This window comes from Ascaphus truei, chromosome 7 (assembly GCF_040206685.1).
Source record: "Ascaphus truei isolate aAscTru1 chromosome 7, aAscTru1.hap1, whole genome shotgun sequence".
NCBI lineage: Eukaryota > Metazoa > Chordata > Amphibia > Anura > Ascaphidae > Ascaphus > Ascaphus truei.
In genome coordinates this window covers 56,258,366-56,270,636 of record NC_134489.1, presented here as the reverse complement: position 1 = coordinate 56,270,636, position 12,271 = coordinate 56,258,366, and positions in this window count along the sequence as shown.

The window sequence follows — 12,271 nt, the reverse complement described above, 5'->3', positions numbered from 1 at the left end:
TATCTGTGTATGCTAATCAGGCAATTTTGTTGGGAGGTGCCTTGTGTTTGCAGCTTAGCACTTTGCAATTAGCATGAGCAGCAAACACTATTGGTTGGGCTTATATTGTACAGCTGTGCTAGCTCTGCCCCCGATGTCCAGTTTAGTATAAAGGTGTATTCTAGTGAGCACTTAGTATGACCCAAGACGAAGTCATTTTGACGAAACATGTTGGGCCTTTTGATCCTTTGAGGCCACCGTATTAACCCTCTATGGAATCCTGATTGGGAGACGCCAACGGAGGAGACTACAGCTTGTTCCTGGTTTTACATGCTGCGTTGCTGTGCAGCTGATTTGGGAGCAGTCACCATGGGAGGAGGGTTGAAGTGCGCCCAAAGTCACTTCTTGCTCATATACCAGCAGGGAGAGTGTGAGTTTGTTACCATTCCCCTCTGTGTTGTTTTTCTTCATTAGTAAATGTTAATACTGTACACTATACACTCTGCATTTGTGTTCTTGTCTTCATATGAGGTTAACTAGGAGCCCGCAGACCTGAGGATTTCACTATATGGAGCAACAGTATTTTGTGTATTTCAGTGGGTTTATTTGCACATATAACTGTACACTTTTTGTCACTTTGCGCCACGAGCACTTTTTGGTTCAGGTTGTTAAGCTGCGGTTTGGGGAAACCGCTGTGTTCAGGCAGCAGCTTGACTTTTTCAGCAGCTTGACTTTATCACTACATTTGTTGCGCTTTATTAAGTTTTTGTTGGGGCTTGTAGAATACTTGACACGCAGCTGGGGAGCGGTGCACGACATCACGTGTGCACGCCGCATGCCAGAGGGGGCAGAGCTAAGCTCTGTGGCAATATAGAAGAGCTGTGTGAGCTCTGTAAGCAGTGCGGGGGTGCGCGCACGTGCTGGTACCAGAGTAGAGGACTGCGAAACAACAGGTAAGGAGGGAACACATCGCAGAGGAGGTGTTCCCCGATTCCGTACAAGCGCAGGTTTCTGCAGAAACGAGGGGTAGATGGAGATGGAGAAAAAAAGCGAGAGAGAGAAAATAAGATGAGGTGATGGTCAGAGAGAGGAAAGGGGGAAATGGAGAAATCAGAGAGAGAAAAGTTTTTAGTGAAAACCAGGTCTAGATAGTGGCCATCCTTGTGGGTGCTAGCTGCAGTCCACTGTTGAAGGCCAAAAGAAGCGGTTAGAGAGAGAAAGCGGGCAGCCCAAGGGAGAGAGAAGTGTAATCAATGTGGCAGTTGAAGTCCCCAAGGAGAAGAACAGGGGAGTCTGAAGAGAGAAAGAAAGAGAGCAAGGGCTGAAAGTGAGAGAGAAAGGCATAAGGGGGATGAGTAGAGGTAGGTGGGCGATAGATGACCACCACGTGGACAGGGAGAGGAGAGAAGCTCTGAACAGTGTGTTCCTCCAAGGAGGGAAAAGTAAGAGAGGGTGGAATAGGAAGGGTTCGGTAACGGCAGAGAGAGGAGAGGAGTAGCCCCACACCTCCACTCCTGCCATCAGGGCACGGAGTGTGGGAGAGAGAGAGGCCACCATAAAAGAGGGCAGTTTCCCGAGCAGTCAGACTGAGTGAGCCAGGTCTCAGTTATAGCAAATAGGAGCAGAGAGTGAGAGAGAAAGAAGTCATGCACAGAGTTGAACTTGTTAGAAAGGGAGCAAGCATTCCAAAGGGCACAGGAGAAAGGGAGAGAGGAGGGAGGGTGGCAGGGGATGGGTATGAGGTTGGAGGGGTTGACACCAGAAGGAGTAGAAGTTGGATTTGGCAGGCGAGGATGAGAGCATGTAGAAATAAAGCAGGGACCAGGATTGGGGGAGATATCCCCAGAGGCAAGGAGGAGAAGCATGGATAGATAGAGAATGTGTGAGGCTGATTTGTAGGGGTGTGTTTTAGTGCAGGGGATATTGCTGTGCAGTGTCAGAGGGCGCAAGTAAGAAAGGAGTTCATGTGAACTGAGAAGTGGTGAAGGAAGGAGAGATGGAGATATATGAATAGTTAGAGACATAATGAGGCTGGTGGAAGGAAGTGCTTAATTTGAAAAGAAGTGAGGCCACAGCAAATATAAATAGTAGAGACAGCAGAACAACTATAGTTAAGTTCTGAGATGTGCAGTCTGGGATAGATGATATACTCCTTTCCAGCGTACTGTAGTTCAAATGCAGGAATCAGGGCCAGTAGGTGTTGTCCACTCCTTTTGAACTCCCTTTTAAACTCCAGTTTGCTTGCTACTTAAAAGGGCTACTTGACAAAGGCTGCAGACAGCATAGGCTGCTATGTTAACTGGTTTTATAGCTCTAAAATGTCACCAGAATTAAGTACAGCCCAGGCAACTTAATTAGCATTAAACAGATGGTTTTCCTAAAAAGGGTGTTGTCCAAGTAGACGTTAAGTACAGATCAATTGCAGATAGGCTTAATTTAAAAGAGGGGTTCTAATCAAACAAACATACCCGAGAAGAGAAGAATACGATAATATATGTTAGGTAATAAAATAGTCCTCCCTTTTAAACTCCAGTTTGCTTGCTACTTAAAAGGGTTACTTGAAAAAGGCTGCCTATCAGTGGACAGCCTATGATTGCATTCATTACTCTGCAGCTGTGTGCTTTCCTGCCATCGGCTGCCTGCCCTTTAAGTACTCAGCCAGCCCTGCTACAAACTGGCTGAGCATAAACTTTGGTTTATGTGTCTTGTGCTCCCTCAAGCTATTCGTTGGTTTTGCCTTATCTTGTGTTGCCTTTCTGTTGTGACCTCAGCTCGTACTTGGACTTCTGACTTCTCGGCTCCCTTGACCTCGGCTCGCTTCTGGACGTCCACTCTCTCCTCTCCTCGACCATGGCTACGGATATATGACAATTCTACACCCTCCCCCAGACTATGGCAAGTACCTTCTACCTACCTGACCTCTCCTACCCTGACCTGGCTATATCACCTCCACTCTGCACACCGGAGAGTGTGGCTGCTCAGCTGTTGGACGGTGGCTATCAACATCCCCACCTCAGCCTCGCGGTCCCGCCTTGTTTGTGGTGAGCACTCGTCACAAAGACACATTGCAGCCTGTTTAATTGAATAGGCTTTAAGGTATCTCCTAGCACCAGAAGGTGTCTTATGGAATAGCAATGCCTAGTAAATATGGGCCATAATGTAGAGGTGAGCATATAGAAACAGTGGATTTCATGTTTGAGGATAAGAGAGCAGAAATAGAGGTGCATGGAAGCCTCCCAAATCTATTGTGTTTGAGCAGATTTTTGTCTACAATGCTTTGCCATTCAATGAACAATTTCCCCTATTGATAAGAAGACATTCCCATCATTTTGCATTTCAGTAGCCGAGCAGTGTGCTTTCTCAAGCCACTTGGTTTGGACCTTTCATAAATAGGCAGATTGTCCCTGAAGTGGCGTTTCACCCAAGTATTTCCTATAGGGGAAAAGCATTGCTTTTTTGGTGAGGGGAAATGTGAAGAGAGGGTAAGGGAGGAGGAGTGCATTATACTTGCACACACATATGCATAGAATTCCCACTATCTGCCCCCAACGCACACATACACTCGCACACACAGACATACAAACGCATACACTGAAAGTCTTACTATTCTTCTGCTAATGGGATTGGCACTGCTTAAAGCAGTCTGCTAGGCCATTGTCTGCAACCACAGCAAGAGAAACATTATTCAAAGGCTATTCAGGGTACCAAAAGAAGCGGGCGAGCTGAGTAATTATCTGAGGCTCTACATTAACAAGGACATCTTTGCTCTTTGTCTATGTTGGTTTAATAAGGTCCGCTAATGGGGCCTGTGGGAGATGGTACACTAATGGCACTAAACAAAACTTCTTTTTCTCTTGTGGCATAGGGTGGCTTCACGAAAAGTGACAGCAGAGCCATAAGTTACCATATTGCACGCTGACCTCCAGGAAAACTTTGCATGAACTCTGTCTGCGTTCAGGCTGTAGTCTTTAAGTTGTGTATCATTTCCTTTAGGTTCACTATGTATCTCACACATCATGTTTTGCCAGCTACCTTGAAAATAACCTAGATTGAGCATCATTACAACATCTAAACTTGTGTACTTCATTCTACAGAAAGAACATAAATTCAAAACTTTCTTGGAACCCTCCAAAACATGTTCACCTGCTGATTCTTTGATTTTTTTTTACTCTCTAAAATACTAATTGAAAAAACTATAATGTGGTAGCAAGAACCTCGCCTACTTACAGTATTAATGTGGGTTAGAGGGAATAGTATTATGGGTGGGCATTACACAAACTGTTCGCAGCAAGTCACTGAGCAATTGTACACACCATCGATCTGCTGGGCAATCTGTTAGTTTTTTATTTCGATTTTTCTATATTTCTACTTAGAAAACAATGTTATTACAAAAAAATACGATATTATCTTTTGTAAGGACTGTTAAAAATGGAAACTTCTGTGACATTCTAACTCGTTAGAACTTTACAACTGCTCCCTCTCCTTGAATATTCCCTAAAAAGGCAGTGTGTTTAGCATATTCTGTGTTAATGTGCCTTTTCACAAATTAGGTTTTATCAATTTTAATGTGATCAAATCATTTTAAGGAAACCAATTCCATTAGTAAGTTGCTAACATATTTTACTGTTAGATGACAACGCATATTGAAACATAAGCAACTCCTTTCAAAATGTTTTGTTATGCTTTTATGTGTATGGCTGCATTATTTCTGTAAACAGGTTTAAATACATTTCTTGGTAGTGCCCACATCCTTCTGAATAACCAGACAAGAAAGGGAAATAAAAGCAATGCAGAGAGGTACAAATGCATTTCCACAACCTGAAAGTGACACCTGGGAGCCTGTAATCTTGTGTGCCTCTTTGTTACATTTCTCTGGCTCTGAGCTTTCAAGAGCACCTTTATTTCACTGATTACTAAATTAGTGTTGGATTTAATGAGATCTCCACTTTTGTTTGTGTCCTTTTCTCTCAGTCCTGCCATTTTTTACATATCAGCATCACAAAGGCTTGGTGCATCCAAAGCTTTTCACGGAGTGAACATTTGCTCTCATCTATCTCTATGGAAATTGTGCTCTCTCTCTCTTTCTCCCCTTCCTCTCTCTCTGTCTCTCTTTCCTCTATTTCTCAATGTTGAATTGCTTTTTTCCTCTTTCTTCTCTCTCTCCCTCTCCTTCCTCTATATCTCCATTTTTAATTGGCGTTTTCCTCCTCTTTCTTCTCTCCCCCTCTCTTTACTTTGTAGTGTCGCTTTCACCCCGTTCCTTCTCCTCTTCTCTCCCACCTCTCCTCTTCCCTTCCTCTTTTGTCCAGTTCTCCTCTTTATTTTCTTCTATTTTTTTTTCATGTCATTCTTTTGCAGCAGAGTCCCCCTCCTTACCTCCGATGAGGGGGAACTGCTTGGTTGCCCAGCTGGAGCTCCGCGCTTGTGGGGAGAGGTGGCAGCGGCCGTTTCAGACTGCCGCGCATGCACAATTGCGGCCGGAGCTGCGGCCATCTTTAAATGGCTTCAAAAGCCCATAGAGACCACAATTCCCTGAATGCTTTGTAGGAATAGCATGACGGACATCCTGGACTGGATCCACACAGACTGAAGCGGGAGTACGGGTCCCAGAATCCTGGGGGGGGGAATGGAAATCACGTGGGCGGATCCAGCCAATGGCATGGATGCATTCCAAAGGAGCAGGATATCCTCTGGGCTGGAGATCCCGTGAGGCAGTCTGGACAGAGGAGCAAAGGTGGAAGGTAGTGTCCAGGGAGCAGTGCTTCCTGGACTAGGCCCAAACCTTGACCCCCTAGGCCCCAGTCAGGCCCTGAGCCACTTGAGTATAGTGTTGCAGGGAAGGCCCCAGATAGTGACTCTTCAACTGTAGTAATAGTACTGCGTCAGTGGACGGAAGGCCACAAGGCAATCTCTGACTTGGGACCAGGCCACAGTATTCTGGAACATTGTGTGAGACACCACAAGCAGGAGCTCACACCACAAGGAGGATCTGGACCCTGAGGCGAGAGGGGAATTACTGTCAGAGGCCCCTCTGAGTGGGACCTTCTTCCACACAAGTCTGAAGCTGCACCTGGGTACTGGAGTACCCAGGCAGGTACCCAACATGCACCAACATACCACAGGGGGTAGCGCTACCTCACATTTGGGTTGGTTGGTGGGACGGACACCAGGGGTTATTGTTGCCACAGCACCCTCAGAACTTGGGGGGAACCACTCAGTGTTTGGGTTCACTGCATTATACTGTTGGTACCTGATATTGTGTGTTATCTGTGTTTAGTTTTGTGTACAGTAAAGATTAGTTATATACATTGTGTGGTGTATTGCTTACTACTGTTGTATTGGTTCCTGTGAGGGGTTATCCCGCCAACGCTGGGATCCCTCATAGGAGGAGGCGCTGTATGCAAGGAGACAGAGCTCACCCCAGGCTCCCTGAAGCGGAGGCTTAGGCCTCCTGTGAGCATTCCGGTACAGCAGAACGCGTAGTTGCCCGCGTTGTTCCCTTAGGCATAGGGAAAGCGGGCTACACTTTATTATTTGTTCCCTTCCCATGTCTCTTTATCTATTTCTCCCCCTCTCTTCTAGTTTAGGTACCTGAACCTCTGTATACTATGAACTCAAATGATGAACCAGTAAATTGTTTTCTTGGGATACTGTACAATCTATCTTCAAAGAGCCCAGCATTTTCTTCTGCACTGCACAATATATTTCTAATTCTGATTCACAACTACCAGTGGGGTGAGAGTTAGTTTTGTAGTTGTGTTTATATGAGAATTAGTAATGCTATCTTATTTGCTTTTGTCATCCGCATAAATAGATTTTGTGTTTTTCACAATAATTGCCTATCAACCATCGCATGTTTTCCACAATAGAAACTAGGTTTATCACAGCTTTATTCTACTCCCAAATCAGGCAAAAAACTCCTCTAATTAACCACTAAATATTAATGTTTTTATTTGTCATATCAGTATAGCCTGGGTCCCCCTGGTCCCCTGTTTGTCCCCTTACCTTTCCATAGGAGTATAGCACAGCAGGGGAACTACAAGTTTCAGCAGCCTCCGGGGCTGCAGGATGCGTTGTCAGGCAACCAATAGGGCTGAGAGATGTATGGCAGTTAGAATTCTGACAGTTGAGATTCTGACAGTTAAGGGGACTGGGAGTTGGAAACTGGATACCAAAGGGGTAGGATGTGAGTGTGCAGGTGCCTGTGGCATTTGCACTAGGCCAGAGACCCCTGATAGGCCCCAGCTAGGCCCAACTCTCCTCAGTTTGTGGCTGCTACAGGGACAGGCCCATAGATAGGGAAACTGCCCCTGTAGCTTGTAGTGAGGGACACAGATAGGACACAGCGGCATCCTGGCTGTTGGTGGTCTGGGACCAGACCACCCCTATGGAAGAGACTGTCCTTGAGGTGGACATCCCACGCGGAAGCACCGGATTCGCGAATCATCGTTGTGTCATGTACCCCATCCCAGGACGCAGCGCATCCGGGTGCGGACGTACCCGGCAGGTACCCCATGCACAAGTGCACCAATATGCACTATAGTGGCAGCTCTGAGCACAAATAAGGGTGAGGGGTTATATCCGTCTGGACACTAGAGTAGTTGGGTGCCCGAGGGCCGATCAGGTTCTGTGGGGACTGTGAAGAAGTGTGTGGGACACTGGGCAGGTGGTTACGGCCGTGCGAGTCCTGGTGGGTAGGCTGTAATCAGTAGCCATATTATTGTTCTGTAGTAAAGTTGTTATTTTATTTTACTCATTGTGTGTGGTTATTGTATATGTATATAGGTCCTGTAATGGGTAATTCCACACAGTAGAATCCGTTACAAGTGGAGGTGCTGAAGAACACTGTACCAGGTTACACCCCAGGCTCCCTGCAGCGGAGGCTCAGATCGCCTGTGAGCCACAGGTATTGCACTACACACACACCGTATCCACACATTCTCCAAGGGGGTGGGGGAAAGTGCGCTACATCTGTATTAGTCAGACAAAAAGAAGCAAGCACTTGATAAAAACATTTAGCACATACAGAATACTCTAGTGTTTTCATATCTTATATAATAAGATAATTCTCCCATTGTCAGATCTCACACAGTAGTTAAGTGCAGACAAGGATTCTGGGTATTGGCATGTAAATGAACACTCAATGTGTGTCTCTGTAACGCTCGGCCTGCCCACAAGCCAGACGAGACCCCGGGACTGAGGTGGAAAGGAGTAATACCACACAACTAACAGTAAACGGGGGCACGGCCGGAGTGTGGAATAGCGTAGATGGTCCAGGTAACAAGTTAGAGAGGGTACCGTACTTGCCAACTCCAGCGGGGAAGGTAATGTCCGTAAGCCAATGGTCGTGGGTTGGAGAGAGCAGCGTAGTAGAGTGTCCATAAGCTGTGTCCAAGGGATGTAGAAGTCTGCAAGGTCGAAAGTCCAAAGCCAAATCCAAGGGGTTCCAGAGAGCAACGTAAACGAAGTCCAAAGCCAAAGATCAATATCCATGGAGGTCAGCAGAATATCCAGGGACAGGAACAGGAACTGAAAGACAGGAGGGGCCAGGCAACAGCAGACAGCACCAAGGTACAGAAGCTATGCAGAGCAAAGAGGAAATGGTGAGGGGAGACTAAATAGGGGGCTGGGACCTATCAGGAGAAGGGTAGTTACGGAGGTGCGGCCCGAGGGAGGACCTGATAGGGGAGAAGAATCTGGGAAGCTGGGGCCTATCCGAGCAAGGGGAGGAGCGGAGGAGCGGCCTGGGGAGGGACCTGATAGGGGAGAAGTGCCTGGGGGGCGGACCTGATGGGGCAGGGAAGCATGTGACGCGCGTGCTGCATCAGAGGAGGCAGAGTCAGGCGTCCGGTGCCAATAAATTGAAGCCTGGGTCCGCACGCGTCACCCCTACGGGTGACCCGGAAGTGCAGGAGCAGCCGTGGAGGGGGCCGCGAGGAGAGAGGGACGCCGCCGGGGAGCCTGGGCGGCATGGAGAACATGTAAGGAGGCGCTGGAAGCGGGTGTACTTGCAGCGCGGATCCTTACAGTCTCCTTTGAGCTTCCTATCCACTTTAGGATTCCCTAGAGCTTTTCATTTCTGCAATAAATTGCAAGGATTCCAGTCCAGACTTTGGCTGGAACCCCCCCTTACCTGGCTGCTGTGGACATTTTGATTACTGACTGCCTGCTATATTGGCTGCACCTGTTCAAGGGCTTAAATAGCAGCCAGTGACTTGCAGCCCTTGCCTGAGCATTATATATGTTTCTCTGTGTTCCTGGCCACCTTGGGTTCTAGTTACTGAGCTTTCCTTGTTCGTGAGCCTTTCCTGTGTGCCTGGCCATCTTGGGTTCTAGTAGCTGTTCCTTCCTTGTTCATGAGCCTTCTCTGTTCCTGAGGCTAGCCTCTTGCTCTGCCTAGCCTGTTGCCGATCCTTCCTTGTTCGTGAGCCATTCCCGTGGCTTTCCTGTTCCAGGGGCTAGCCTGTTCATTTGGAATCCCTGTTGCTGACCCCGGACTGTGACTGTAACAGGGACATATCACTGTTGGAGAGAAACTGCCTCTAAATCCAGCAGTGTGCTGGATAAATGCACACAGATGTAACCCTCTTTCCCCCTGACTAAAGAGACTACCGGTGCTGGCGTTACCTGTTGGCTCACAGAAGGCCTCCGCCTCTTGGAGCCTTTGGTGGTGTATTGATCGCCTCGGTGCAGAGCCTCCACCTGCGAGGGATCCCAGCATAGTGGGAGGAGCCGCTCACAGGAACCAATAGTACTAGTAAACACACACACAGCATATAATAACAACCTTTACTGAACACACACATATAACATAATAACCTGTACCACACAGTACAATGCACACCCAGCCCACTACCACCAGTGAGTGTCCCCAAAGTGCATTGGGTGCTGGGCATCAATACCCTGATGCCCCTTTCCAAAGTCTAGGCCCACCCAAAAATGTAGGTAGTAGCGCTACCCTGTGAGCTGTTGGTGCACTTTGTTGAGGTACCTGCCGAGTACTCCAGTACTCAGTGCGGCCGACTTAACGATGAGGATCCGCTGATCCAGCAACGTTGTCGTCCGCAATGGCAATCCACCTCCACGTGGGGTGAATTCCCGTTGGATAGTATCACCATAGAGTCTCTTTTGCTGAAGGTGGTCTGGTCCCAGACCACGGGGCCTCAAATCACTGCGCGCTCTTTTTGCTGATGGCTAGTCTCACTGCTGGCAGCTGTTGGGGAAGATCCCAGACTATGGCTTTCCCTATAGCAACCACAAGCTGAGCATGAGTGGGGCCTATCTGGGACCTAAAGGGGTAAGCTGGCCTAGTTTGAGTGCTACTGACACTCAGACCCTACCTTCCCCTTGTCTATCCTGGCTCCAACTGCCAGCGCGAGCTCCTTCGCGCCAAACTGCCTTTTTCCTCTCACCGTGAGCCCTCTCCCTTATTGGCTGATACTGGTCACCTGATCGGGCCACCCCAAGGGATTCTGGGTAATGTAGTTCCCCTGCGGAGCATTACAGAAGATGGCCGCCGCAACTAGTGCACAGTGCGCATGCGCCAGTTCTATAATGGCCACCGCACTTCTCCTGCTCTTCTGCGCATGCGTGATCCATCTGTGCGCAAAAACTACAGATGGTGGCGCCCTTACCCCCTTACCGGCATCTGCCCTGGAGCTCCTGGTGACCCGGTTGCCCCTCTACTGCCTCCCACATGCAGCCGCAACTCCGCTGGAGCCGCTGATCACCCGCAGCCGCATTAGCCTCCCTTTGTCCCTGCGCCCGCATCGGAGGGTGGACATGGCTACAAAGGCAATCAACCAGACTCCACCTGTCTGATTAGGACTTTTAGAAAAAGCCTGATCTGAGAAACAGCAAAGAGATTCCTTAGCTCACAATGGAGTTAAGATAAGGAGAAGGAGGGCTGTGTTCTTAGAGCAAGACAAAAGGGGACCAGACCTCTATGCCTGGACCCTCAAGCAGACACCTACCCGGACACCACTGACCTGAAGGGCCACCTGCGTTAAGGTATCGCAGAGACTTTGGGGTGATACGTGGGTAAGGGGCTTTGCCCCCCCAGCCTTGCAGAGAGGGACTGTGGAAGTAAGTTGGCCCTTACACAGGGATAGGTGTTTATTTTTGTATGTAAATTTTTGTTTGCGGTATTGTTTAAAGGAACAGACAATAAAGCCTTATAGTTGTTGGTGCAGGGGGTGGGTGAAACTTGTAGTTGCCGAGAGTGGTTTTTAGACCTTGCGGGAGGGTGGCAGTAGAATTTAACCCTTTCATTGCCTTACCGGGCAGTTTAGTAATGAATTATTTCTCCTCCAATGAAATGATTGAGTCTTGGCAAAGGTGGGTCAAATGGTGGGTCAAACGAAACTGCCTCCGGAGCGTGGTCCGACCACGTGATAGGCCCTATATCTGAGTGAACCAATACTTCAGGAATATTTGGGGTTACAAATATATTGTCGATTCTGGAGTGCGACTAGTGTGGGGGCGAATGAAAAGAGTAATCTCTGTGCCCTTTATGTGAGCAACACCAGGCATCTAACAGGCCAAATTCTTTGATTAGCAATCTAAATTTCTTTGCTAGATTATATGTCATTGCAGAGTGTAACTGCCCTGGAAGTGTGGACTTATCCACATCCAGGTCCGGTACCATATTAAAATCGCCTCTCAAGATAAGTAACTGTTCTCAGTTATCTCCCATAGACTCCAATGTTTCCCTTAAAAAATCAATTTGTCTCTCGTTAGGCGTGTATATATTAACTAATGTAATATGTAGGCCTGAGAGGAGACCATGGATCACAAGTGACCTCCCTCCTTGGTCTCCCTTAACCTCCAATGTCTGGAACGGGATATCCTGTTTTATCAAAATTGCAATTCCCCTTTTCTTGCTAGTAAAAGACGAATCAAATGGTACAGGATATGTCCCGCTAAAGGTGTTTGGGGGTTCCTGGGTGTCAAAATGCGTCTCTTGCAGAAAAACAATATCTGCTTTCAGTTTCCTAAGTTTTTTAGAGCCAGTCTACGCTTACTATTGCTATTCAGACCCTTAACATTCAAGGACACTAATTGCAATGGTACTTGACTAGCCATTCCTGGTGTCATATCTCTCTCATGTGAAAGTCGGGCTCGAAAAGTTTTTATGGTTGTAGTGGTCAAATGGGAAAAAGAAAAAAAGGAAGGGGACTTTCCCAAATCGGGAACTTGGAAAAAAAACAACAAAAATAAAATTATACAATAAGATGAGTGTATCCAGCCACTCATCCCAGTTTTGCTGACAGTCCCTACGTGGCCTGGTGGG